Below are 23,156 nucleotides of genomic sequence, written 5' to 3' on the forward strand. Positions count from 1 at the left end.
CCACAACGACAGTCACAAGTACTGAGCACAGGCAATTCAAACAGCAATGATTAAGTAGGCTATTATGTAAAAGACAGCACTACGCTTACATGTACGCATCCTCACAAGCAAACACAAGCACGCACACTCTTGATGAACCCATGGAACCACATAGTGAGTGCTTGTTAGCTGATTCAGAGAGGGGAATGGGGACTGGAACTGTTATCCTGTGCATAGTTCCATTCCGTTCCTTTTTTTATCCTGAAAAACTCCCCAGTCCTTAACAATTACAAGCATAACGTGATGCCGCCACAACTATGCATGAAAATATGTTGTATTGGATTTGCCTGAAACACGTTGTATTCAGGAAGAAAAATTAAAGCTGCAATATGCAACTTTTTGGCCAACAAAATTCACGTAGAAATGTGCATTATAGATCTGTAATTCTCATTGAAGCAAGTCTAAGCAAGTCTGCTCTATGTGCGCTATTTAAATGCTTCCTGTTACATTTTTGTGTATTTTACTTTTGGTTTTGTACACCAGCTTCAAACAGCTGAAAATACAATTGTTTTTTTGTTATGGAAAAGATATTTCACAGCGGTTTAGATGGTATAATGATTCTCTACACTATACTTGATTGTTTAGTCACATGAAAATTAGGCAAACCTATAATTCTAGCAACCAGGAAAATGGCGGAGCGATTTCTGCATCTTCTTTTGCAGTATTACTTTAGTGCCTTGCATGTTTTAGAATATTGTTAATCTGAACAGGATTCATTATTTTCAAATCAAATCAAAGTTTATTTGTCACGTGCGTCGAATACAACAGGTGTACCTTACAGTGAAATGCTTACTTACTGGCTCTAACCAATAGCGCAAAAAAGGTATTAGGTGAACAATAGGTAGGTAAAGAAATAAAACAGCAGTAAAAAGACAGGCTATATACAGTAGCGAGGCTATAAAAGTAGCGAGGATCCATACAGACACCGGTTAGTCAGGTTGATTGAGGTAGTATGTACATGTAGACATGGTTAAAGTGAATATGCATATATGATGAACAGAGAGTAGCAGTAGCGTAAAAGAGGGATTGGCGGGTGGTGGGTGGTGGGGCACAATGCAGATAGCCCAGTTAGCCAACGTGCGGGAGCACTGGTTGGTCGGCCCAATTAGGGTAGTATGTACATGAATGTATAGTTAAAGTGACTATGTATATATGATAAACAGAGAATAGCAGCAGCGTAACAAGAGGGGTTGGGGGGGGGCACACAATGCAAATAGTACGGGTAGCCATTTGATTATCTGTTCAGGAGTCTTATGGCTTGGGCGTAAAAACTGTTAAACCTTTTTGTCCTAAAACTAGGCACTCCGGTACTACTTGCCATGCGGTAGTAGAGAGAACAGTCTGTGACTGGGGTGGCTGGGGTCTTTGACAATTTGTAGGGCCTTCTTCTGACACCGCCGGGTGTAGAGGTCCTGGATGGCAGGCAGCTTAGCCCCAGTGATGTACTGGGCCATACGTAATCTCTGTTGTGCCTTGCGGTTAGAGGCCGAGCAATTGCCGTACCAGGCAGTGATGCAACCAGTCAGGATGCTCTCGATGTTGCAGCTGTAGAACCTTTTGAGGCTCTGAGGACCCATGCCAAATCTTTTTAGTTTCCTGAGGGGGAATAGGTTTTGTCGTGCCCTCTTCACAAATGTCTTAGTGTGTTTGGACTATTCTAGTTTGTTGGCGATGTGGACACCAAGGAACTTGAAGCTCTCAACCTGTTCCACTACAGCCCCGTCGATGAGAATGGGGGCGTGCTCGGTCCTTATTTTCCTGTAGTCCACAATCATCTCCTTCGTCTTGGTTACGTTGAGAGATGGGTTGTTATTCTGGCACCACCCGGCCAGGTCTCTGACCTCCTCCCTTTAGGCTGTCTCGTCGCTGTCGGTGATTAGGCCTACCACTGTTGTGTCGTTTTCACTCTGTCAGTTAGGTTAGTATTGTGGAGTAACTACAATGTTGATCCATCCTTAGTTGTCTCCTGTTACAGCTTTTAAACTCTGGCAGCTATTAAATATTTGCTTCATGGTGAAATCCCTGAGCGGTTTCCTTCCTCTCCAGCAACTGAGTTACGATGGACCCCTGTATCTTTGTAGTGACTGGCTGTATTGATACACCATCCAAAGTGTAATAACTGCACCATGCTCAAAGGGATCAATGTCTGCTTTTTTTTACCCATCTACCAATAGGTTGCCTTTGCGAGGCATTGGAAAACCTCCTTGGGGAAGGGAATTAAATTGTAGACCATGTAGCTAAAAGAGCTTTGAAACAAGATATGATTGATATTAATGTTCCACTGGGTAGAGGTGAGGCCAGATGTAAGATCAGAGCCATTTTGATAGATATGTGGCAGAAGAGATGGGACTCTGAGCCCAAGGGCCGGCATTTAGATGTCCTCCAAAGAAAGGTCGGTGGAACAAGATTCACAGGTCAGATTAGGAAGGAAGAGGTGGTGTTTGCTCAATTGTGCTTAGGACATTGTACATTGAACTCGTCATTACATCTGATTGGCAGCATGTGAATGGTTTGTGTCTGGAGGGTCGATGAAACAATGGAGCATGTGTTGTTATATTGTTGTAAGTATGTTAAAAGAGGGAAAGATTGAAGTGTAGGGTCATTGGACGGGGTTGGGGGTTTTGGAAGTGATTTGGGGAGGGTCTATTAGAAGTTAGTAATTTTTTCAGAAGTACTGAGTTAGGTAGGAGGATTTAGAAATGTTGTAAACCGTGATTGACCACACACTCCAGCACAGTAGGTGGCGGCATGCACCTTTAACGATGGTTTTTGCGGACCGCCACTGTATATTAGAAGAAAACCTCCTTGGTCTTGAATCTGTGTTTAAAATAGACTGGGGGGCCACAGTTAATTGTATATGGGGGTTAAAGAGATGAGGTAGTCATTCAAAAATCATGTTAAACACTATTGCAAACAGAGTCCATTTAACCTATTATGTAACTTGTTAAGCAAATATTTCCTCCTAAACTTATTTAGGCTTGCCGTAACCAAGGGGTTAAGTACTTATTGACTCAAGACATTTCAGCTTTTCATTTTTTATAAATGTGTTAATCCATTTTGAATTCAGTCTAACACAAATGGAAATAGTCAAAGGGTGTGAAAACTTTCTGAAGGCTCTCTAACTGTTTTGTATGTGTGGGGCTTTAGCTGAGATTGTTCCATGTAATTCATAAAGATTGCTCATGAAGGAAGTTGGGTTGTGCGCTTCCACACCAGTTTCAAGTCCTGTGATCCACACATTTACAGGAATGATTTTCAAGTTATTCTGTTTCCTTTTTTAGGAAATTGATTTCCCTTTCTAGGTTAGTTTGTGCTGTTTCTAGTTCATAGAGTAGCCCCTCTGTCACATTGGCCGCTGTCTCCAAACGTTCCACTTTATTTGAGTAGGTATCCACTTTGGAAGTGAGCTGGGCAAGAGATTCATTTATCGGTTTAAATTGCAAGTCGAGGGCAGAGGTAATTTCCTCACAAACAATCTCTCAGATAGTAGTGGCCAACTCTTTCTGTTGTCGGGTGTTGAGAGCCGCCATGTTCCCACAGGTGAATTGTGAATGGAAAGATGCCAGGTACTGGAGTGAAATAAACCTGCTATTGTACCATGTAATACAGTAAATGTCCCACACCATAATGTGATGGCATACAGTATGTTGAAAATGATTTGAAAATAACTCCATTAATAGTTATTTTGCTAAAGAAAAGCCATGAGATAGTCACTTGTTTCAATGCATGCCACCGGAACCGGAATACCGGAACCGGAATCCCTTTTGCAGTCTTTGACTCTCACTGTCCCCTTTCCTCCCACCCGGCTCAACCTTCCCCTCCCAAACCTCCGGAGGACCAATCATCCTTGTACTCCCTCCTCTCTACCTTCTCGTCTTCTGTATCCGCTGCTAAAGATATTTACTATCACTCTAAATGTCAAGCTTCTGCCTCAAACCCCGGGAAACGTTTCTCCACTTTCTCCTCTGTCTTTAATCCTCTTTAAATAAAGGTTGACGACATCCGATCCTCATTCAGTGAGCCCACTGATCCCTCTCACACAGAACTACCCTACGCTTTGACCGCTTTCTCCTGTCTCTTTCCAGATTAAATCCTGTGACTAGTGATGTTTGGCCGCCCAACAACCTGCCCAATTGACCCCATCCCCTCCTCCGTTCTCATGCCTGATCACTGGCTGCGTACCCTCTGACTTCAAGATGGTCAAAGTCACTCCCCTCAACCTCAACAACTCCACGGTGTTCCCCCTCACCGTAGAGAACATATCTTTGGCCTAACCCAGGACAACACCCTGTCATTCTCTGCAGTGACTCGCTCCTGCAGGTTCATGCTCTACAACATCCATAGAGTATGACCTTTCATCACACAGGAAGTGGTGCAGGTCCTAATCTAGGCACGTGTCATCTGCCTTCTAGACTACTGCAACTCTCTGTTGCCTGGGCTCCCTCCTTGTGCCATCAAACCCCTGCAACTTATCCAGAATGTCGCAGCCCTCCTGTTGTTCAACTTTCCATAAGTTCTCCCATGTAACACTCCGCTCCTCCGCACACTCCACTGGCTTCCGGTCAAAGAAATGTCATCTTCAAGACCCTGGTACTTGCATACGGACCAACAGGGGGAAGTGCCCCTCTTTACCTTCAGGCTATGCTCAAACCCTACACCCCAACCCAAGGACTCCATTCTGCCACCTCTGGTCTCTTGGTCAGGAGGGTAGCTCTGCTCAGCCCAGTCAAACCTCTTCTCTGTCCTTGCACCCCAATGGTGAAACAAGCTTACCCCTAAAGTCAGGACAGCGGAGTCCCTGCCCAGCTTCCGAAAATGTCTGAGTATCTTAAATAACTCTCACGGCCCTCCCGACGCCCCCCTTCCCCTGCCTCCAAAAAAGGCACTTGTCTTTTCCTACTAGCACTGACTTTGCTGATCAATACTTTATTGAGGGAAAATGTACTAGATATGATTGTGATGTGTTGTTGTCTCACTCTGTATCTTAAGATGAATGCACTAATTGTAAGTCGCTCTGGAGAAGAGTGTCTGCTAAATGACTAAATTGTAAAATGTATCACGGGCACAGCATGGATTTAATCCTTGCTTTTACATGGTGGTGAAGCTACGTACAAAGATGACAGCTACTTTAATCCAAACCAAATGCATCAGGAATACATAACGAGTATCATGTTTTTACTGTAGTAAAATATTTGGGTAGAGAACACTCTGTAGCAGCAGCTGACTTCTGAACGTGAATTCATTTCAGGAGCAGAACAGAGGCAGAACGCTGGACACAGGAGGTTAGTAATTGTGACAGTTTGTATATGCACAGAAATTGCAAGACTTTAAATACTTATTCAAAGCTGCAATTAAAAAGCTCATGTTACTAATTGGTGAACATCCTCCTTGAATTAAACATGTTTGGTTATTGTTCCCCAGAGTGTTGATGTGGATGTTGTTTGTTAGTCCTAGCAGATGTACGACGATTTGCATCAGAAATGTAAATTTGTCTGGTAAGTAGGTTAGTGAGCAGAGAAGAGAAAGGCGATCACTGCAGATTCTTCTAAAGAAAGCCGATCAGAGCAGATCAAATGGTAGCCAACTGTGTGGTGATTGCTGGCATGGTTGGCCCTATGCTCCGGATGCTTCTGTGGACACGCACTCCAGGCTTTGTCTCTCACCAGCCAATGGTGCCAGCTCTCAGCTAGTTGCAGGTGTGGCAGCCTGGCAGGAAGGTGGAAAAATACTTCCCTGCTTCCTCTCCACCACAGTATAGTATACATTGTACATCTCTTCCTGCTTCCTCTCTCCTCTCTCCCTCCCAAACTTCCATCAGCAGAGTCCGTCACATTCTGCCCCACATAGTAGTACTGCTCCGGGTCAGTGTGCCTCAGTAGGTCAGTGTGCCTCAGTAGGGAGAGGGACAGGCCTGGTTATACCCTTCAAACACAACAGGATCATTCCCCGCCGACACCTCTTTTTTTCTGAGGGAAATACTCCCTCACACCATAATGGCCTCCCCTGTAATTACCGTCATTTGTCAAAAGCACACCTGATTTATAGTCAATTAAAAATACACCGGAAAAGAGGCTGTGGGTCCTGCTGAAACAGAGGGATGTGATTAATGTAGCACAATTACTACAACCATGAGAGTGGAATGATCTGGATATGTATCCTGCCATGCAGAAAACACTGGGAACCCCAGTCCCCGAGTCACCCACGTCCTACAGAACGCACCCAGAGTTAAAAAGTAGAGCAACAGTATGAGAGTTCAGCTATTCAGGTTACACTAACAGTTAAAAAACAAGTGGAACATATGATCCATGTTAAAGCCTACTATGACAGTAGGTTTATCGAGTCTTATAGACTATTTTCAAAGCAAACTTTTAAGCAACAGTTGGCTTTGTAGCAAACCACTCCTATTTTAAAGGTCCTTCAAGTTAAACTTCATGTTGACAAATGCAGCATGAGGCAATGCAAAGGAACTACTGAAAAACGACTACTTCCAGTAGCACCAGAAAAGCATACATGAACTGTATGGGAATGCAGTTGAAGTTCTGTGAAAAGGAAAAACAGACAGAATATAAATTGCAAATCTCCTCTTTAATATACAACATGATAGAGGATTTTGTTGGGGGTGAATAGGTCTCAAGATTGGCTGCGCTTATCAAATGAACAAATATATCTTGAAAGCTTCAATTTGTGTGTGTGTCATTCCATGAACATGATACCAGGGCTGGCATTATGGGCGGGCCCTATACAGTACTTCCTTGCCTGTCCAAATAAAATCTTTTGAATATCGATCATTTATTTGACCGAGACGCGCGCTGACAGAAAGACACATCAATCTCAGATAAAGCATCCGAGCAAAACAGCGCCCCTCTGTCTCCGTATATGTAGACCATGTATCTGATGCAAAAGGACAAAGGGAGTATGACATGTCATACTTTAAATGGCCAGATAGTATCAGATACATGGGCTACATACAGAAAAGCAGAGTGGTGCTGTTTCGCTCGCTAGTTTCAGCAGAGAGAAAGTAGCAAAGCAAGATGGCTCACTCTCGCCAAAATCTGTCCTGAATAAGCCCAATGTGTTTCTATGGGCATAATATGCAGATCTAAGCTTATTGTCTGCATTCACACCTTTGGGACAACAACTCTCATTGTTAGGGCGGATTCATGAGCATCTCATCTCAAATACAGATCTCTGGTTTCAGGCAGAGACATTTTACAGTGCACTGTTCGGATGGATGCTGGCTTCCCCTAAAGTAAATTGATGTTTTGTCAAAACTATATAATTACTCCTGTCTAAATAAAACCAGTCAAAATACTTTACCAGAGGGCTTGACCCAGCCACAGAACATCATTAGCTTCTTAAATGGTTTTTGCTTTGGATTGTTTCAAATCACGAGTGCAAGGGCCTATTCCTATTTGGGAAGCCAGCAATTTGTGCAGCTCGAGTAGCAATATGTCTAGCTGCTTATTCACTTTATTTAACTAGGTACGTCAGTTAAGAAAAAAATATTATTTTACAATAACAGCCTACCCCTCTCCTAATCCAGATGACACTGGGCCAATTGTGTGCCGCCCTATGGGACTTCCGATCACCGCCGATTGTCTTACAACCAGGGTCTGTAGTGACACTTCTAGCACTGAGATGCAGTTCCTTAGACCGCTGCGCCACCCGGGAGCCCAAAAAGTTGCTGCTGTCAGTGACAATCTGACAGATAATGTGTGAAGGTAATGTGTCTTGAGTATAATTTTAAATGTTGAGACAGGAAAGGGAGGGGTATCTGGGAAGATATAGGCGTCTCTCTCCAGAATGCACTCAGCTCTCCCAAACGCACTCAGCTGTCTCCCACCTATTCTTGCACATTCATTGTTTCATTGTGTGAATTGTTTGCCCTTTGATTTATTTTGATCAATTCCAGATGGCATATGTAACCAGTAGGCCTAGTAAGTTTCTGTCATTTCTTTATCACTGTATAGGCTAACAATGTGTTGATATGGCAACGTCTGGTGCTCTTAAATTAGTTGACATTTAACTTTTAGATTTTTATCATTTTAATTCAGATTTGTATAAATAACCATGTGACAATTTTGAGAAACTAAAACATTATTATTGAAATGAACCTGTTCCACAAAAATGCACACAACTAGCATGCAGATAGGTAGAAATTATAGGATCAATTGTAAGCTTCCCCAAACTTTAAACTCACGAGCTGCCCTTTGCTTTTCCTTATAACACCCATTAACAAGCGCGTGCACACAGGATATCCCATAACAAAAAGCAGGCCCGCCTATAGAAATCAAATGCCTGTCCAACTGATTAGGTCTGGCGCAGGCCCTGCATGCTACTGAGACTGTGTTGTAGTGTGTATGTGAGTGTGTGCCTGGAGCACAAGGACAGAGCACTTGATCCTGTAAACTGAGAAATCTTGTAGTTGAGTCTCCAGAAGTAAAAATAAAACGGATGAGAGCAAATTCCATTCATTCAATTGATCTAAAACCAGCAGTGTATTCGTGGATTCCAAGGGAAGCAAGGCTTCCCCAAAAAATGTATTCATGGATGCCAACCAGATGACTTTTTCTCCGTATTCCCCAAGGTGTCTACAGAATTGTGACGTAGTTTTATGCATTTCTGTTGAAGAATACCCGTAAGCGGCTACATTGCGCAACTGGTCACCTGATGGCTCCCAGAGTGATTCTCGCCATTATTCCAATCGGTCCTACTGAAAAACCAATTGTCCCGGTGGATATATTATCGAATAGATTTGAAAGGTTTGAAAAACACCTTGAGGATTGATTATAAACAACGTTTGCCATGTTTCTGTCGATATTATGGAGCTAATTTGGAATATTTTTCGCCGTTTTCGTGACTGCAATTTCCGGACGTTTTCTCAGCCAAACGTGAAGAACAAACGGAGCTATTTCGCCTACAAAAATAATATTTTTGGAAAAAAGGAACATTGGCTATCTAATTGGGAGTCTCGTGAGTGAAAACATCCGAAGCTCATCAAAGGTAAACGATTTAATTTGATTGCTTTTCTGATTTCCGTGACCAAGTTAACTGCTGCTAGCTGGACAAAATGCTATGCTAGGCTATCGATAAACTTACACAAATGCTTGTCTAGCTTTGGCTGTAAAGCATATTTTGAAAATCTGAGATGACAGGGTGATTAACAAAAGGCTAAGCTGTGTCTCAATATATTTCACTTGTGATTTTCATGAATAGGAATATTTTCTAGGAATAATTATGTCCGTTGCGTTATGCTAATTAGTGTCAGTCGATGATAAAAAATTACATCTAGAAACGGCTTATTTCGCAACAAAGCATCCTTCACTCATGCTACCAAACACGCCCTCGTAAAACTGACTATGCTACCGATCCTCGACTTCGGCGATGTCATTTACAAAATAGGCTCCAACACTCTACTCAGCAAATTGGATGTAGTCACAGTGCCATCCGTTTTGTCACCAAAGCCCCATATACGACCCAACACTGCGACCTGTATGCTCTCGTTGGCTGGCCCTCGCTTCATATTCGTTGCCAGACCCACTGGCTCCAGGTCATCTATAAGTCTTTGCTAGGTAAAGCCCTGCCTTATCTCAGCTCACTGGTCACCATAGCAAAACCCACCCTTAGCATGCGCTCCAGCAGGTATATTTCACCGGTCATCCCCAAAGCCAACTCCTCCTTTGGCAGCCTTTCCTTCAAGTTCTCTGCTGCCAATGACTGGAACGAATTGCAAAAATCGCTGAAGCTGGAGACTTATATCTCCCTTGCTAATTTTAAGCATCAGCTGTCAGAGCAGCTTACCGATCACTCCACCTGTACATAGCCCATCTGTAAATAGCCCACCCAACTATCTCATCCCCATATTGTTATTTATTTTTGCTCTTTTACACCCCAGTATCTCTACTTGCACATCATCATCTGCACATCTATTACTCCAATGTTAATGCTAAATTGTAATTATTTCGCCACTATGGACTATTTATTGCCTTTAGCGCCCTAATCTTACTACATTTGCCCACACTGTGTGTGGTAGTGACTAGGATGATTAATGGTTTATGTTGGCCTGGTATGGTTCCCAATCAAAGACAGCTGTTTATAGTTGTCTCTGATTGGGGATCATATTTAGGCAGCCATTTACTCATTGTACTTTGTGGGATCATGTCTACAGTTGCCTGTGTGCACACCAGTAGCGTCACGTTTCGTTTGTGCTTTATTGTTTCTGTGCTTTGAGTTTTCTCTTCCTAAATAAAAGGATGGAAACATACCACGCTGCATTTTGGTCCACTCCTTATAACGATCGTGACACTGTGTATATATTTTTCTATTGTGTTATTGACTCTACGTTTGTTTATTCCATGTGTAACTATGTTTTGTTATTTTTGTCACACTGCTTTGCTTTATCTTGGCCAGGTTGCAGTTGTAAATGAGAACTTGTTCTCAACTGGCCTACCTGGTTAAATAAAGGTGAAATAAAAAAATACGCCATTGACAGAAACTTGAAATGTTGTGTCATTGTCCTCTGGTAACTAGCTAGCCAGCTAGCTAAAATTGGCCCTTTCCTAAATTGGGCATGTATGTAGATGGATTTGGACTTGTGGTTTTACTTAATTCTCTGCACTGGACAATGACTATAACAGCGATTCTGACACAAGCATTAATTCATACATTGTTGTGCCCCTGGCCTGAAAGGATGGAAGTTCAATATGCAGCTAGATGTAGAAGGACAATGTTAACTACCTAACTTTGCCCACGAATGGAAGTTAGGCTAGAGGGTAAGTATTTTAGTCAGGTAGCCTAGGACAACAAAAAATAAAAGTGTGTACTGTATGACAGAGTGATAGACCGTTTCATCAACATGAAAGAGAGGAGGATGACATTGGCGTTTCTGTACAAGCAGGGTGAGACACCATGTTTTTCTACTTGCATGAACGCGCACACACACATAAATCAGTCCCTGATTACATGACCTCGACCCGTTTGAGATGGTTTGGGATGAGTTGGACCACAGAGTGAAGGAAAAGCAGCCAACAAGAGCTCAGCATATGTGGGAACTCCTTCAAGACTGTTGGAAAAGCATTCCATGTGATGCTGATTGAGAGAATGCCAAGAGTTGCAAAGCGGTCATCAAGGCAAAGGGAAATATATTTGGATTTGTTCACTTTTTTGGTTATTGGTTATTATTTGGTTATTACATGTGTTATTTCATAGTTTTGATGTCTACACTATTATTCTAAATAGTAAAAATAAAAACTTCAATGACTAGGTGTGTCCAAACTTTTGACGGGTACTGTAGGTTGTTGTACTATTGCTTTTTTCCCCCCAAGTGATTTTACCCATGATTTTATCAGACTCCAAGTACTTTTAAATTGTCTCGATGATAAGGTCAGTGAACACAGGGATCCTGCCAGAGAGGAGGACTTAGGTGCTCAATACACTTAATAAGCCATGGCTCAGAGCCAATAAGGAGAGGGCTCAATCCTCTATCCTCAGTCCACTGTCTAATCTGCATAGGAACAGTCCCTCATAATGCCAACTGAGGTGTGGGCCTACCTACTTTAATACTGCCAATGAAGGTTCAAGACAGTTTTACAGCACCTTCAGAAAGAATTCATACCACTTACTTCTCAACAGCATGTATTTAAAATAGGTTAAATGTAGTTTTTGTCACAGAATACCCATCCATTTAAAGTGGAATTATGTTTTCACATTTATTTAACAAATGAATTACAAATGAAAAGCTGAAATGTATTGAGTCAAGTATTCAACCCCTTTGTTATGGCAACCCTAAATAAGTTCAGGAGTAACAATTTGCTTAACAAGTTACATACTAAGTACAATGGACTCACGCTGCAATAATAGTGTTTAACATGATTTTGAATGACTACCTCATCTCTGTACCCCACACACAGATAATTGTCTCTCAGTCGAGCAGTGAATATCAAGCCCAGACTCAACCACAAAGACTAGTAAATGAGACAATTCTGTATTTAATTTTCAATACATTTTGTAAAAATAAAATAAAAACATGTTTTCACTTTGTAATTATGGGGTATTGTGTGAAAATGGGTGAGATTTTTTACATTTTTATAAATGGTATATTCAGGCTGTAACACAACAAAATGTGGAATAAGTCAAGGGGTATGAATACTTTCTGAAGGCACTGTACAGTATGTGTACTGTTGCAGCAATGAGTACAACTTTATGACATGCCATGGTAACCCTTAACATTTTTTTTTAAATTCAGTGACATTTTCTTTTTTTTTTCAGACACATGGTTTTTCGAAATCATGTGAAGTTTCACATGACTCACACTTGGCTCACATCAACACCATCATCCCAGAAACATCCCAGAAACACTAGACCCACTCCAATTTGCATACCGCCCCAAAAGATCCCACCTAGACAAAAGGAACACCTATGTGAGAATGCTGTTCATTGACTACAGCTCAGCATTCAACACCATAGTGCCCTCAAAGCTCATCACTAAGCTAAGGACACTGGAACTAAACACCTCCCTCTGCAACTGGATCCTGGACTTCCTGACGTGCCGCCCCCAGGTGGTAAGGGTAGGTAACAAAACATCCACCACGCTGGATCCTCAACACAGGGGCCAATCAGGGGTGTGTGCTTAGTCCACTCCTGTAATCCCTGTTCACCCATGATTGCATAGCCAGGCACGACTCCAATACCATCATTAAGTTTGCCGACGACACAACGGTGGTGAGCCTGATCACCGTCAACGATGAGACAGCCTATTGGGAGGAGGTCAGAGACCTTGCAGTGTGGTGCCAGGACAACAACCTCTCCCTCAATGTGATCAAAACAAACGATATGATTGTGGACTACAGGAAAAGGAGGAAAGAGCATGCATCCATTCTCTTTGACAGGGCTGTAGTGGAGCAGGTCGAGAGCTTTAGTTCTTTGGTGTCTACATCACCAACAAACTATCATATTCCAAATACACCAAGACAGTTGTGAAGAGGGCATGACAATGCCTATTCCCCTATTCTGGCACCACCCGGCCAGGTCTCTGACCTCCTCCCTATAGGCTGTCTCGTCGTTGTCGGTGATCATGCCTACCACTGTTGTGTCGTCTGCAAACGTAATGATGGTGTTTGTAGGGTGGCCATGTAGTCATGGGTTAATAGGGTGTACAGGAGGGGACTGAGCACGCACCCCTGGGGGGCTCCAGTGTTGAGGATCAGTGTGTCAGATGTGTTGTTATCTACCCTCACCACCTGGGGGCGGCCCGTCAGGAAGTCCAGGATCCAGTTGCAGAGAGTGGGGTTTAGTCCCAGAATCCTTAGCTTAGTGATGAACTTTGAGGGTACTATGGTGTTGAACGCTGAGCTGTAGTCAATGAATAGCATTCTATGGTGGTCTATAGGACTATGGTGGTCTGCTTGAAACATGTTGGTATTACAGACTCAGGACATGTTGAAAATGTCAGTGAAGACACCTGCCAGTTGGTCAGCTGCAGTGAAAACATGTTTTTCTCCTCATATTTGAAAAGGTGTGTAATACACGTGAAAATATGGTTTCACATGTGACATTTAAGCTCAACATGTGAAAACAGCTATCTCATGTGGGGGGTTTTGTAAAGGAAGTGTGGTACAGCGCATTCGGAAAGTATTCAGACCCCTTCACTTTTTCAATATTTTCTTACGTTACAGCTTTATTCTAAAATGGATGAAAATAAAATCCTTCACCCTCTACATAATGGCAGAGCAAAAACAGGTTTTTAGATTTTTGTGCAAATGTATTAAAAATGTAAAACAAGAATACCTTATTTACATATGTATTCAGACTCGAAATTGAGCTCAGGTGCTGTTCCATTGGTCATTCTTGAGATGTTTCTATAACTTGATTGGAGTCCATCTGTGGTTTATCCAATTGATTGGACATGATTTGGAAAGGCACACACCTGTCTATAACCATGAGGTCGAAGGAATTGTCCGTAGTGCTCCGAGACAGCATTGTGTCGAGGCACAGATCTGGGGAAGGGTACCAAAAAATACCTGCAGCATTGAAGGTCCCCAAGAAAACAGTGGCCTCCATCATTCTTAAATGGAAGAACTTTGGAACCACCAAGACTCTTCCTAGAGCTGGCCGCTCAGCCAAACTGAGTAATCAGGGGGTGAAGGGCCTTCCTTAGGGAGGTGACCAAGAACCCAATGGTCACTTTAAGAGAGCTCCAGAGTTCCTCTGTGGAGATGGGAGAACCTTTCAAAACGACACCCATCTCTGCAGCACTCAACCAATCAGGGCTTTATGGTAGAGTGGCCAGACGGAAGCCACTCCTCAGTAAAAGGAACATGACAGCCCACTTGGTGTTTGCCAAAAGGCACCTAAATGACTTTCAGACCATGAGAAACAAGATTGTCTGGTCTGATGAAAACCAAGATTGAACTCTTTGGCTTGAATGCCAAGCGTCACGTCTGCAATAAACCTGGCACCACCGTCTCTACGGTGAAGCATGCTGGTGGCAGCATAATGCTGTGGGAATGTTTTTCAGCGGCAGGGATTGGGAGAAACTTGTAAAGATTGAGGGAAAGATGAACAGAACCTAGTACAGAGAGATCCTTGATGAAAATCTGCTGCAGAGCGCTCAGACTGGGGCGAAGATCCACCTTCCAACAGGACAACGACCCTAAGCACACAGCCTAGACAACGCAGGAGTGGCTTCGGGACAAGTCTCTGAATGTGCTTGAGTGGCCCAGCCAGAGCCTGGACTTGAACCTGATTGAAATACCTGAAAATAGCTGTGCAGCAACGCTCCCCATCCAACCTGACAGAGCTTGAGGATCTGCAGAAAAGAATGAGAGAAAATCCCCAATACAGGTGTGCCAAGCTTGTAGTGTCACACCCAAGAAGACTTGAGGCTGGAATCGCTGCCAAATGTGTTTAGCAAAGTACTGAGTAAAGGGTTTAAATGCTTATGTAAATGTGATATTTAAGTTTTTTTATATTTTTTTTATATACATTTTGCAAAAATGTCTTCATTATAGGGTATTGTTTTTAGAGTGATGAGAGGAAAAAACTATTTATTACATTTTAGAATAAGGCTGTAACGTAACAAAATTAGGGAAAAGTCAAGGGTTCTGATTACTTTCTGAATGCACTATACATCTCAAATCAATACACTCTTCCATTGTTTTTCTCTATGAAACATAAACCGGTGAGCAAAAAGTTACATTATCAAAGCAATTTTGGGCTCCAACTTTAGTTCTGGCTCAGTCAAAGTGATTTGTATTGCAGTGCTGCCTGGTGTGTTTCATTGCTGAGAAGTCGAAAATGTAAACTGCCTTTCGTTTGTGATTTTCTAGTGATGTGCTTGAAAGTGACACTAATTCCCCCCTGGTAGTGGGGGTCTGTATCGGAATACAGTTTGGTTTTGTGCCGTCACATTTAATTTCAGCGAGGTATAATGACTTATTGATACTGGAGGTCATGGTAAGTTAGTGGCAGTGTGCTCAAAGAGATTACGGGATCAATTTCATTGGATTTTCATAAATTGAACTCAATTTTGATTTGATTCATTACCAAACAGACATACATTTCCAATCTGCCCAACTCTAAAACTCCGGCACTAAAACTACCACACCTGATTGAACTTCTCTCAACGTCGCTGATATGAAAGCACTCAAAGTCTATTCTATTAAATGAACTCTTACTTTTTCCATTTCAAAGCATTTAAAAAAAATTTGAGTGTTGCCTTTCAGACCAAGCTGATGGTGAGGAAAGGTTAACTATGAGTAAAAAAATAAAGAATTCGCCACACATAACATTTCAGTCAGGTCCTTTAGGTTCAAGCCAGTGGACTTTTTTGTGTCCAACTAGTTTAGAGTCTGACAGAGCTACCTACTATACCAGAAGCACAATGAGTCTGGAACAATGTGTTTTATAGTATCTTAGATTGAACTGTTCCGAGGACGTCTGCTCGTGTATGTATTGCTCATCATCACCTCATCAGTCACCTGGAGACAGGGGCAGGGCGGGACAGGGGCAGGGCGGGACAGGGGCAGGGCGGGACAGGGGCAGGGCGGGACAGGGGCAGGGCGGGACAGGGCAGGACAGGGGCAGGGCGGGACATGGGCAGGGCGGAACAGGGCGGGACAGGGGCAGGGGCAGGGCGGGACAGGGGCAGGGTGGGACAGGGGCAGGGCGGGACAGGGGCAGGGGCGGGACAGGGCGGGACAGGGGCAGGGCGGGACAGGGGCAGGGGGGACAGGGCGGGACAGGGGCAGGGGCGGGACAGTGGCAGGGCAGGGGGACAGGGCGGGACAGGGGCAGGGGCGGGACAGGGGGGGACAGGGGCAGGGCGGGACAGGGGCAGGGCGGGACAGGGCGGGACAGGGGCAGGGGTAGGGGCAGGGGGGACAGGGGGGGACAGGGGCAGGGGCGGGACAGGGCGGGACAGGGGCAGGGGTGGGACAGGGGGGGCGGGGACAGGGGCAGGGCGGGACAGGGGCAGGGCGGGACAGGGCGGGACAGGGGCAGGGCGGGACAGGGGCAGGGGCAGGGGCGGGACAGGGCAGGGGCAGGGGCAGGGCGGGACAGGGGCAGGGGCGGGACAGGGGCAGGGCAGGGGACAGGGGCAGGGTGGGACAGGGGCAGGGCGCGGGACAGGGGCAGGGCGGGGCAGGGCGGGACAGGGGAAGGGCGGGACAGGGTGGGACAGGGGCAGGGCGAGACAGGGGCAGGGCGAGACAGGGGCAGGGCGGGACAGGGGCAGGGCGGGACAGGGACAGGGCGGGGCAGGGCGGGACAGGGGCAGGGCGGGACAGGGGCAGGGCGGGACAGGGGCAGGGTGGGACAGGGGCTGGGCGGGACAGGGGCAGGGCGGGACAGGGGCAGGGCGGGACAGGGGCAGGGCAGGGCAGGACAGGGGCAGGGCGGGACAGGGACAGGGATATCTTCATCTTTATTCATGCCACTACTTTCTGCACATTTGCTTATGTATTTCTATTTGCATTTCTGCCATTAATTATTCATGCAATTAGGTCCTGTCCATTTGGAAGTAATGGTACTTGAGTGTGAGCATGAATGCGTGTCTGTTGGTCGCTGCCTGTTTTCTCCCAGCACCCATTAGAGAGATGGATGTCCTTGACCTAGGCCTCACCAAACAGGTGAGGGCCCCCTCCAGACCGCCCCTATCCTGGTAATTACCGGACTACCCTGCCTGAATACGGGAAGGGCCAGGAGTGGTGCTGGGACAATTTACATAAATCTGCATGTGTCACCTGCAGAGCCAGCAACCTCTGACACCCAGGCTGAGTCACAGTGTCTCGCTAGCATCACTGCACCGCCTACCTGCAAAGCTCTCTCTGCACAGCTCTCTCTGCACAGCTCTATGCAGGAGCTCTGTCTGCTCTGCCGTGTCTACTATAGCCCATCTGACTGCTTCCCTGTCCTTGCTGTATGCAGGCTTATGGCACAGCATACGTTCTGGATCTTTTTATCTCCTTATTAACACTAGTTCAGTAATATTTCATCTCATCCAACAGGTCTAGAGGATCCTGTAGATGAGAGAAACCTGTGTCTCACAGCTTCTCTTCATCGGGCAGACACTTTTGAGTTTGTGGGTGTGTGTCTCGGGGGAAGGTGCGTGGTTAAGTAGACTATCTACACGTGTTGAAGTGTGTGTGTGTGTGTGTGTGTGTGTGTGTGTGTGTGTGTGTGTGTGTGTGTGTGTGTGTGTGTGTGTGTGTGTGTGTGTGTGTGTGTGTGTGTGTGTGTGTGTGTGTGTGTGTGTGGGAATGTATGTGAGTTAACCCCCCATGGTGTGTTGTGTTTCTGCTGACAGGAGCATTTTCAAGGTAATGGAAGTGCACTGTTGTCCCAGAGCAGTGCACTAAAGCAGAACTGAGCTCTGTCTCACCGTGCCCGGATTGCTGGGCCTCAAGATGACAAAATGCTTCTCCGAAACAAACACAATGAAATAAAAAGTTTGAAAGAGAACTTGGGCGAAGAGTTGTCATTTTACGGTAGAGGATATAAAATATGTTATTTTCTACTTAAAAAGCAGCACTCCCTCAGCAGTGCCGCTTCAGAAGTTGGTTCTATAGTCAAATGCCAATATAAACCATGGCCTTTCATTCATGAATGAAATGTCAAGCTATGACTTCATGTAATGTACATACACAACACACTAAAGAGACTAATTCAACCTTAATGACTCATTCTCACTATTGTCTTGCTGCTGCGAAGAAACGCTTCACACGCCAGCTTCTGTGTAACCTGTTGACATCCCTGTCACTCTCAGAGGAGCTAGACGACAAGCCAGCAGCCATATCTCATTTCCCTGAGGAGCAGGAAGCTAGTCAGCAGATATTACTGGAAATCCCAGAGGAGCAGGAGACGAGTTGCAGACATTACTACAGATCCCAGAGGAGAGGCAGACCATTGAATTGTGGCAGTTACGAGACGGTGGCTGTTGGAGTGAGGGATAGAGGGAGGGTACTGCTGTCTCCATGGCAATGACCTTGGTCATGAACTCACTGACTCTCCTCTCAAATCCATCTTTATGGGTTTGATTGTAAATCCACTGAGATTTTAATTGTACCAGTCTGTAAAATAACTCTAGGGGTACTGACTGGGGAGGATCACAATGCTAGTTCAACCTGAACACATTTCTAATGTTACTGCAACAGTTAACATCTCAATCAGGTTGTGTCCATGTGATGTGGTTTCTTCCCTCAAAAGCAGAGTGTTTCTCAGTTAAAGCCACCACAACCCACGGACGCCTGCGGGTGAGGATCACTTAGCAAGCTTTTGTAAACATCACACAATCAAGAAGAATAATTCATAAGCCCAGAAACATTTGGTTGTTGTTGTGTTTGGAAGCCATTGCTTTTATTTCCTGTTTTTAATATGAATTTGCATGAATTATACTGAATGTTTGGAATATAACAGCCAGCCCACACAGAATCACCTCTTCTACAACCCTAGGGAAAACTGCCTGACACTAGGAGTTACGCAATGAGCAACTGTTGAGCTACAGTTTGCATGAAAATCTGTGTGCGCGTAAGTGTGAGTAATTGCGTGCGTGCATGTGTGTCCATGAGTGTGACAGAGAAGGAAAGATAGATCTCAATAATCACTTTGTCCAACTTTTTTTTACCCCTGCTTACATGTACAGTATATACAGTATTGACCTCCATACTCCAGTATCCCTACACATGAAAATTATTGTACTGGTATAGAGCTCCATTTATATACTTTTTAAAAGTATTTACATTATTTCTTCTTACCTTGATAATGAACACTGCATTGTTGGGAAAGATCTTGCAAGTAAGCATTCCACTGTACTGTTGTACACTTGTTGTATCCTACACACACGTCTCTGTCTGTCTCTCTGTCTGTCTCTGTCACCCATTCCACTGTACTGTTTTATACTTGTTGTATCCTACACACACGTCTCTGTCTGTCTCTGTCACCCATTCCACTGTACTGTTTTATACTTGTTGTATCCTACACACACGTCTCTGTCTGTCTCTCTGTCTGTCTCTGTCACCCATTCCACTGTACTGTTTTACACTTGTTGTATCCTACACACACGTCTCTGTCTGTCTCTCTGTCTGTCTCTGTCACCCATTCCACTGTACTGTTTTACACTTGTTGTATCCTACACACACGTCTCTGTCTCTCTGTCTGTCTCTGTCACCCATTCCACTGTACTGTTTTATACTTGTTGTATCCTACACACACGTCTCTGTCTCTCTGTCTGTCTCTCTGTCTGTCTCTGTCACCCATTCCACTGTACTGTTTTATACTTGTTGTATCCTACACACACGTCTCTGTCTGTCTCTCTGTCTGTCTCTGTCACCCATTCCACTGTACTGTTTTATACTTGTTGTATCCTACACACACGTCTCTGTCTGTCTCTCTGTCTGTCTCTGTCACCCATTCCACTGTACTGTTTTATACTTGTTGTATCCTACACACACGTCTCTGTCTCTCTGTCTGTCTCTCTGTCTGTCTCTGTCACCCATTCCACTGTACTGTTTTATACTTGTTGTATCCTACACACACGTCTCTGTCTGTCTCTCTGTCTGTCTCTGTCACCCATTCCACTGTACTGTTTTACACTTGTTGTATCCTACACACACGTCTCTGTATGTCTCTCTGTCTGTCTCTGTCACCCATTCCACTGTACTGTTTTATACTTGTTGTATCCTACACACACGTCTCTGTCTGTCTCTCTGTCTGTCTCTGTCACCCATTCCACTGTACTGTTTTATACTTGTTGTATCCTACACACACGTCTCTGTCTGTCTCTCTGTCTGTCTCTGTCACCCATTCCACTGTACTGTTTTACACTTGTTGTATCCTACACACACGTCTCTGTCTGTCTCTCTGTCTGTCTCTGTCACCCATTCCACTGTACTGTTTTACACTTGTTGTATCCTACACACACGTCTCTGTCTCTCTGTCTGTCTCTGTCACCCATTCCACTGTACTGTTTTATACTTGTTGTATCCTACACACACGTCTCTGTCTCTCTGTCTGTCTCTCTGTCTGTCTCTGTCACCCATTCCACTGTACTGTTTTATACTTGTTGTATCCTACACACACGTCTCTGTCTGTCTCTCTGTCTGTCTCTGTCACCCATTCCACTGTACTGTTTTATACTTGTTGTATCCTACACACACGTCTCTGTCTGTCTCTCTGTCTGTCTCTGTCACCCATTCCACTGTACTGTTTTATACTTGTTGTATCCTACACACACGTCTCTGTCTCTGTCTGTCTCTCTGTCTGTCTCTGTCACCCATTCCACTGTACTGTTTTATACTTGTTGTATCCTACACACACGTCTCTGTCTGTCTCTCTGTCTGTCTCTGTCACCCATTCCACTGTACTGTTTTACACTTGTTGTATCCTACACACACGTCTCTGTCTGTCTCTCTGTCTGTCTCTGTCACCCATTCCACTGTACTGTTTTATACTTGTTGTATCCTACACACACGTCTCTGTCTGTCTCTCTGTCTGTCTCTGTCACCCATTCCACTGTACTGTTTTATACTTGTTGTATCCTACACACACGTCTCTGTCTGTCTCTCTGTCTGTCTCTGTCACCCATTCCACTGTACTGTTTTATACTTGTTGTATCCTACACACACGTCTCTGTCTGTCTCTCTGTCTGTCTCTGTCACCCATTCCACTGTACTGTTTTATACTTGTTGTATCCTACACACACGTCTCTGTCTGTCTCTCTGTCTGTCTCTGTCACCCATTCCACTGTACTGTTTTACACTTGTTGTATCCTACACACACATCTCTGTCTGTCTCTCTGTCTGTCTCTGTCACCCATTCCACTGTACTGTTTTATACTTGTTGTATCCTACACACACGTCTCTGTCTGTCTCTCTGTCTGTCTCTGTCACCCATTCCACTGTACTGTTTTATACTTGTTGTATCCTACACACACGTCTCTGTCTGTCTGTCTCTGTCACCCATTCCACTGTACTGTTTTACACTTGTTGTATCCTACACACACATCTCTGTCTGTCTCTCTGTCTGTCTCTGTCACCCATTCCACTGTACTGTTTTATACTTGTTGTATCCTACACACACGTCTCTGTCTGTCTCTCTGTCTGTCTCTGTCACCCATTCCACTGTACTGTTTTACACTTGTTGTATCCTACACACACATCTCTGTCTGTCTCTCTGTCTGTCTCTCTGTCTGTCTCTGTCACCCATTCCACTGTACTGTTTTATACTTGTTGTATCCTACACACACGTCTCTGTCTGTCTCTCTGTCTGTCTCTGTCACCCATTCCACTGTACTGTTTTATACTTGTTGTATCCTACACACACATCTCTGTCTGTCTCTCTGTCTGTCTCTGTCACCCATTCCACTGTACTGTTTTATACTTGTTGTATCCTACACACACGTCTCTGTATGTCTCTCTGTCTGTCTCTGTCACCCATTCCACTGTACTGTTTTATACTTGTTGTATCCTACACACACGTCTCTGTCTGTCTCTCTGTCTGTCTCTGTCACCCATTCCACTGTACTGTTTTATACTTGTTGTATCCTAAACACACGTCTCTGTATGTCTCTCTGTCTGTCTCTGTCACCCATTCCACTGTACTGTTTTACACTTGTTGTATCCTACACACACGTCTCTGTCTGTCTCTCTGTCTGTCTCTGTCACCCATTCCACTGTACTGTTTTACACTTGTTGTATCCTACACACACATCTCTGTCTGTCTCTCTGTCTGTCTCTGTCACCCATTCCACTGTACTGTTTTATACTTTTTGTATCCTACACACACGTCTCTGTCTCTCTGTCTGTCTCTCTGTCTGTCTCTGTCACCCATTCCACTGTACTGATTTATACTTGTTGTATCCTACACACACGTCTCTGTCTGTCTCTCTGTCTGTCTCTGTCACCCATTCCACTGTACTGTTTTATACTTGTTGTATCCTACACACACGTCTCTGTCTGTCTCTCTGTCTGTCTCTGTCACCCATTCCACTGTACTGTTTTATACTTGTTGTATCCTACACACACGTCTCTGTCTGTCTCTCTGTCTGTCTCTGTCACCCATTCCACTGTACTGTTTTACACTTGTTGTATCCTACACACACGTCTCTGTCTGTCTCTCTGTCTGTCTCTGTCACCCATTCCACTGTACTGTTTTACACTTGTTGTATCCTACACACACATCTCTGTCTGTCTCTCTGTCTGTCTCTGTCACCCATTCCACTGTACTGTTTTATACTTGTTGTATCCTACACACACGTCTCTGTATGTCTCTCTGTCTGTCTCTGTCACCCATTCCACTGTACTGTTTTATACTTGTTGTATCCTAGGGCACACACGTCTCTGTCTGTCTCTCTGTCTGTCTCTGTCACCCATTCCACTGTTTACTGTTTTATACTTGTTGTATCCTACACACACTTCTGAGATGTCTCTCTGTCTGTCTCTGGCTATATCACCCATTCCACTGTACTGTTTTATACTTGATTTGTATCCTACACACACGTCTCTGTCTGTCTCTCTGTCTGTCTCTGTCACCCATTCCACTGTACTGTTTTATACTTGTTGTATCCTACACACACGTCTCTGTATGTCTCTCTGTCTGTCTCTGTCACCCATTCCACTGTA

General features: G+C 44.4%; 1 protein-coding gene across 2 annotated transcripts in view; it reads right to left on the reverse strand.

Annotated features, from left to right (window-relative positions):
* cdh13 (cadherin 13, H-cadherin (heart)) overlaps window positions 1-23,156 on the reverse strand; it is a 620,914-nt gene that overhangs the window by 440,686 nt on the left and 157,072 nt on the right. The gene's annotated exons all lie outside the window — the stretch shown is intronic.

Source organism: Oncorhynchus keta, chromosome 17, assembly GCF_023373465.1.
Source record: "Oncorhynchus keta strain PuntledgeMale-10-30-2019 chromosome 17, Oket_V2, whole genome shotgun sequence".
In the NCBI taxonomy this organism is placed as follows: domain Eukaryota; kingdom Metazoa; phylum Chordata; class Actinopteri; order Salmoniformes; family Salmonidae; genus Oncorhynchus; species Oncorhynchus keta.